This window comes from Corvus brachyrhynchos, unplaced genomic scaffold (assembly GCF_000691975.1).
Source record: "Corvus brachyrhynchos isolate BGI_N302 unplaced genomic scaffold, ASM69197v1 scaffold97, whole genome shotgun sequence".
NCBI classification, from domain to species: Eukaryota; Metazoa; Chordata; class Aves; order Passeriformes; family Corvidae; genus Corvus; species Corvus brachyrhynchos.
The window spans coordinates 1,376,469-1,383,694 of record NW_008239758.1 but is presented as its reverse complement, the minus strand read 5'-3'; positions in this window follow the sequence as shown (position 1 = coordinate 1,383,694).

The following is a 7,226-nucleotide window of genomic DNA, read 5'->3' as shown; positions in this document are numbered from 1 at the left end:
ATTTTGTCATTTGATTTCCAAACAGGAGTGAAAATTTGGTCTTTCATTAGGAAAGAACAATGAACAAGTGCCTGATATTTGAAGCTCAGGACAGATCTGTCATTCTCTTCGTAGCAAATTTGAGGTAGCAGTGATACTGTTTTTTAACTAAGGCAAGTAAGAGAATTTTAAATACCTCAGGAACTGATTGCAGTGGAAGCATTTTTTTTTCTTTGTACAATTTTAGATAATACCCAATTTTGTTGAGTTCTGCTTGGAGAGGGAAAGAATAATTTGTTTCAGCGTCCTTTCATATTTCTTTTCCAAGTATGGATGTTATGGAGAGACATTTCTAAGACAAGTGCAAAGAACTTCTCAGTTGTTACTGAGCAGAGACTGACAGACTATCTAGGTGCTGAGTGTTAACATTAATAACCATCTCGATCTGTGCTCTGTTAGACAGCCTTCATTTTAGTAGCTATTTATAAGAGCCAAAATGCTTTGTGTCATGGTTTATTAGGCAGGACACACTCTGCAAACAAAAAGATGTTTGTGTTCGTTATGCTTTGAGAATTATATGCTTTATATTATATGCTTTCAAATTATAAAAATGTAGAAAAATACATTTTAGATTTTTATATGTGAAAAATATGTCTATTTTTGTGTGTGTTGCTATTTCCAGACTGGGATTCAAAAGTTATTACTCTGATTGTCTCTAAAGCCTCTATTTTCCTTCCTCTCCCTCACGGTAGAAAGATTCATATATCTTGTAAGAAATCAATGTTTATTTCATTTTACTACTGATTGGGATGTCAGAGGGCTTTTGAGATGTATTGTAAATAGATAGTTTGGCTGAGGCCATGCTGGCTGTGCCCCAGAGGAGAAGCTATGGTCGTTTCTGGAGCAGCCCAGCGCTATTTTGGACATGAGCTGAACAACTCACAGGGACAGAAAGAGGTTAAAGCAGGGTGGATGCAGCCTGACCCAGGAGAGGAGGATACACTGTGCAGCCAGGAGCACATAATGAAATGAATGAACTGAGCAGAAGTGGGGGTGAAAGTGGGATAAAACTTCCCTTTCTCCCACTCCTTCATCTGTCGATCCCAGCTCAGACTGTGAAATTCATATGGGTAAAAAGGATACCCATAAGATACACTTCAATAAGGACCTAAAGAATGTATATTGCTGAAGGCTTGTGTTGGTCTTAAGCAATCTGAAGAGTTCTCCAGGGATTCTTTATACATCCTATCGCCCCCAGATAATACAGTATTAAGAAAATCTTCAATTCTAGCCATGAAAGATTGTCCAGGGTTGATCATGGCTGGTAAGAGTTTCACAGAAGCTTGCTGGCTTGTGAGAATGGTTTTCAGAAGCACGGTGGACATTCCACAGAAATCTGTTTAAGGCTATTGTGTTTGAAGTACATAAATAAGTACTTTAGTGTTTGGTTACTCGTTGAATGGCATTGTGAAAATGTAGCGAGGTGTGTAATTCAATAGGATGGTGAGTTTTGTTGCCAATTCCCAAATCTAAAGCATCATTTGATTGTGAGGGATGTTACTTGAGGGACTGACAGCCCTACCTGGGCCTAGCAGAGTGGCTTTACATTGTTATAATGGGATTAGTCTGTGAGTGAAACCAACCATGAGTTGGAGTGGCTCAACTTTGATAATGACAAACTCATCCACAGTCCTGTGAGTGCTCTTTGGCTGGTGCCTCACAGACCATCTCTCTTCTGGCTTGCTCCTCAGGGCTACATTCCCCAGCAGTCCCAGTGCACTGGCTGTGCAAGGTAAAAGAAATGCAGGGGTATTCTGCACGTGGTCAGGAACCCTACCCAGGGCACATCACTCACTGCCTGAATTCTGTCAGCAGGAGATGTTCTCAGCACGAGCTGCTGTTGTATTGTCTCCCACGCAGAGATGGTTGCAGTGCCAATACAGGTGGTGTTTCTGTGCCCAGAAAACTTGAGCTCCTGAAACCAACCCAAAGAAATCTTTATTGAAAACCACAGACAGGTGTGTAAGTGCCCATCCCTTAACAGAGGGGTAGCGTGGCAGGGTAATTCCGCTCTGTGGGAAGGAGAGTGTGCTCTACCTGCAGGACTGCTGCACATCGTTTCTGGGATGCTCTTGGAAAGGCTAGTGGAGATGCAGACATGTGACAAACGGATTTGGCTTCCCAAATTCTCTGGCTGAAACTCCTGTGTGTGGCATGGGCAGCGATAGCCACTACTGCAGCATCTGAATTGTCTCAGCAGAAAGGGAGGAGCTGGCAGGACCTACAGACACTGGGCAAGGACTGCATTCCGGCATTCCCAGTGGCAGGCTCTGGCAGAGCTCTGTGCCCCAGTGTTTCAGCTTTCAAAGGAAGCTTTTGGAAAAAGGCTATGGAACAGCCACTCAGTTTCCACTTGACAGAAAGCAGCAGTTCAGCCCCAGTAACTGTAGATTCTTTTTGGAGAACAAGCCTAGAAATGAATCAGAAAAAGGCACAGCACAAAATAGGCTGCTGTTTCAACTGACAACTGCAGAATGCACTTGTGTTGGGCTATTTCTGTCTGCCTTGCACAAGAGTAATTTCCATCATTTTAAATCATTTTTCCAAGTTATACAAGCTGGTTTCATTTTCCAGCACTAATCGAGGAGAAACCTTTGTTTAAATCTTATAAACGGTCATGGGTGAGTAGATGAACCTGTAACAGAGCTAAATAAATATGCCAGATACCCAAACGAGCTTGTTATCTACTCCAGAGTGCTGGAAAAAATAAACAATTCTGATTAGATCTCAGAGTGGCAAACTTCCAATCCCAGCAATAAAGGCAGGTCCTATGTACTCTGGAGCTGACATATTTCTTCAGCACAGAACAAAGTGAACTCTGCAGCAGCAATGACTGTAGCCAGCTATGGAAGGGAGCAGGCACTCCCAAGGAGTCAGCACTCAATAGTCTGCTGCAGTGTTTTCAATGTTCTGTTTAATTTTGCAGATTACATAACATTTTTTCGGTTCAGAGTGCTTCCAGTAAATTTAGGCTTCTAAAGACTTCACTAGGTTTTCATAATTACCTTTCTCACAGACATCTTGGAAAAAGTTCCTGGGTTTCTCTGGTCTGGGTAAGTCCTCCAGGTCTACAGTCCAGGACTCAGCCTAGATACGTAACTTTCTGTAATATGCTTCACCCAGGAAATAAACCTGTGGAGAGCTGTGGAATTTTTTCTCTGTCAAGAGCTGGTACCAGCACGATACCACATGTGAGTAGTGGTGCATGATCTCCCTGTAAGCATCTGAGCTTCATCCAGTACGAGGAGGAAAGGGAGTACTTTAGGGCTTAGTGATTTTTTTTTTTTTTAATTCAGCATTTTTCTTTTTAATTAATTTGTCTTTATTTCCCTGCTGATAAATTAGACATCGTGGACTTTCATCTGTCTCTTTGTATAACCTGAACTGCACAGGCACTGCCATGGAAGTCAATGCTTTCAGCTCTGCACGCTTTACTCAGGTTTTTTAACACAGCCGTTATCAAAGATTGAACATCACAAATATAAATAAGCTATCAGAAGTTACAGGCTTTGAAGCTTTGTATAACAACTGGTTCTAAATAAAAGCCAGGACTGAAGCACCAGCAGCAGCACTTGTATGGACAAGAAAGACACCTTTCATGTGGTGGGTACCTACAGAGAGACTCGTACTGCTCAGCAGCACATGAAAGGATGCTGGAGAGGAGACGTGTGAGACTTCACCTGCACGAGGTTAATGCTTCGTCTGTTTGAACCATGAAAAAACAGGAGCAAGAACACAGGACGCTGAGAAGTTAAAAAAAAAATCAACTCAGCCTGATTTAATTGGAAAGCATCACTTGGCTGGCTTCTTTAGTAATTGCTGGAAGCCATCCCAACTCTTTATGCGTTTAGAAGTGATACAATTCAACTCATCAATAATTTTTTAATAAGCAACAGTGCTCCCAAAGTATGTGAGTTAACCCTTCGAGTATGAGAAATAGGGTTGTTCCCTCCATGCTTCATACATTTAGAACATTTTATGACAACAATAATTCTTCTGTTGTATATTTTAGAAGTAGGGTGTCACAATAAATGTATGTGCTGTCCAATGAAATGACAAAGGCTTTGGACAGTAGGTAATAATAAATGCTGAAACAATTAGTGTTGTCAGTCCTATGGTGTCACAGAGATGAAATTATCATTAGGGAAATCTACATAAGTGTATGCAAGATTAGACTTGATTAAGAGGCAGTCCTTGCGCTGCAGAATCTAGTGGTGCTGTGTTGGCATTGAGAATAAAAAATCTCCTGAAAAAAATGTATATGTGTGTAACATATCCATGCATAAATTCATTTATACATTTGTTGGTGGTTTTGGTTTGTTTTGATGGTTTTGTCTGGGATTTTTTTCCAAAAGGACACCAAGTGTACATGACCAAGGTCAGTTCAGCTCTGTTAGTCTGAAGAGGAGCACTGAGCTGGATTCCCTATTGCACGGGGGAACAATTCACTTTTTCAGCCAAAATCTGTGCAGCAAAGCTAACTCAAACAGCAGACACAAGGAGAAAGGGCTGACAGCCTGGGAGATTTACAGGAAATCACAAGGAATTTTAGAAAAAAATACATGCACTTCCAACAATATTTCAACCAGCCAACGTTTTCTGTCAAAATAGATTAATAATTCCAGCTTATAGCAATGCTAGAGACAGCCCAGAACTTGTGATTTTCCCTGTTCTCAACTGCATGAGTAGATACAGCCATAGCATTTGTCCAGCCTTAAGTCTCATTAGGTGCAGAGTGGTTATTGTTCTTCAGTCAACCTATTCAAAACAAATCTGATGAGGGGAGTGCTCCCCCGCGGGGTGTAGAACTGAACGAGTTTGTCAGTGCAGGTGGAACTGTGCTGGTGTACACCAGAGGATTTAGCTCCTTACTTTTAAGAAAAGCAAATGGTTTCAGAGGCTGGTTCTGTACCTTGGGACAGAGATATAGGAAAGACCACAGATTCTCTTTCATTCAGGGGTTATGTTTTTCTATGACTTCAGTGCAAATTTCAGCCATGCTCTGACTCACCTTTGGGATATTATTCAATATAGCTATTAAACATTAAGTTGCATGAACAGGGTCACCTTAGAACTGGCAAAAATTTAGGACATATTTGGAAAGATATGAGGAAGGGGGGAAATCAATATTTTTTTAATTCAATTTCCCAGTAAGGTCTGTTCATTTAACTCAGAGCATACCCTATAAAATGACAAAGCTATTTACATTAGTAAGTTTAAGCAGCCTTGGCTGCGAAGTCCCTGGCTGTTAAAGAAGCGTGTTTTCATTAGTTTCAACTGGCTGTGGGTTTAAAAAAAGTAACAAATAGTGCTGAAAATCAGCAAGGTGCCAAGGCTGGCAACAGGGAGTCCCCTGAGCCTGCAGCCATTCTAATCAGGGTACTGCTGAAAAGCGCTGTTCCGAGAGCTGTTCTCTGGCAATGGAGAGTGAAACGTCTTTTCATTCACTTCTTCCCACTCCAGTGGGGTAGTCAGGACTAACCGAGGAGAAAAGGCTCGTTATGGCAGCTGTTCAAAGGATAAGGATTTTATATTTTTATGTGGAGGTGGCTTTGGTGTTACCAACCCCTGGCAGTTTGTTACAGGAGCTCCAGAGGGTTACTTTGCTCCACTTACTCTTAGGTAGCTCAGTTCATTTCTGCACATCTCAGCTAGGGAAAGCAGACCCAGCAGCTTTACTCTCTGGGACTCATTCATGAGAGTGCTGCATTGTGATGTTGCAAACTCTGCAAGGAATTGGAGGAAACTTTTTTCACAGAATCTTTTAAAAGACCCACATAAACCTTTGAAGATGAAAGTCCATTTTCCTTGTACGACAAAGAAAGGGGAAAAGATTGCACAAGCAGGGCTTGAAGAACAGAGTGTGATTATAGTTGCCCATATTTACCCAAAGTACATTAACCAGCCTATGTCATAAAAATGACAGCCAAGAAATAACATGGAACTAAGAGTTTCAGAGATCTTATAAATCAGGAGAGTTTGGCAGAATTAGCCTATTATATTTCAAAACTTCTGGGGTTTTTAAACATCCACTGCACATGTTTCTCCATTCTTATCTCTGAAGCTGTTTTTTTCATTTACTGCTTTGCTGACCTATGCCTGTGGTCTCTTCACTTCTGAAGCAATGTAAAGATAATGCCGTTAAAAGTCACTCCTAAATCTAGCCATTGGCACAAATAATTTATATCCCCATACTCCAGATGATTTCTATTCTTTTGTGGTGAGAAAAAAAAAAACAAAGGGGGAAATTGAGGCAAGAGCAGACACTGTAAGATTTCAGCTTGTTCCCTGTGAAGTTGTCATAGTGAAAAATAAACATAACTAAAAGAAATCAGAAAATAGTCCTTCTCTTCATTTGCTGGTTCACTCCCCAGTGAGGAGGATGAGAGCCTGAGACAGACATACTTTGTGAATTCAGGAGGCTAATGCAGACTGTAGCCGCTGTGCAGTGCAGGGTTATTCTCTGGTAGCTGTGGGAATTCAGAACGATAACACCCAGAGTCCTGTACAGAGACAAAGCATTCTGAGAAACGGGATGAAGTGCATCCAAAACACAGATGGCTGGTTGGGATACAGCCCCTTTAAACAGTGAGTTCCCTCTAAAAGAATTGGGAGAGAGGGCCTGCTGGAGGTTAAGTCAGTTTTGGATGAGAAATGTTTGGAGTCAAACCTAAGTACATCATGGAAAAACAAGCTCTGTGTCATCATACACAACATCATAAATTTACTTGGCCAATTCAGGCCATTATCATTGAGATCAGTAAAAACTTTCTTTCATGAAACTCTGAATATAGCAAAAGAATTCTTATCTGTGCAACAGGAAGCAGAATGGAATCCTAAATCTTGTTCATATGCAACCTTAGGATCTGCAGCTATTTCAGAGGCAGAGCCCCATACAGCAAATGCTCCTCCACAAGGCAGTATTTTCTCCACCTTTGTGAAGAAAAAAAGGGCAAGTATTTCCTTTAAACATTTTGTTTTCTGTAGTTTATCCGAGCAGATTTCTAGATAACTTTTTCTTACCACACCATCTTGGCCATACATTTCAATTTTTGTAAATTTCTTTGGAAAGACAATGAAGGGGAAAGCTGCCTCCAAAAGCATATAGTTTCATTAGTTGTAAAACAAAGGTCTTTTATGGGTAAGTGTAAAATAAGAAGGCAATTAAATGATACTGGAAGAAGCCC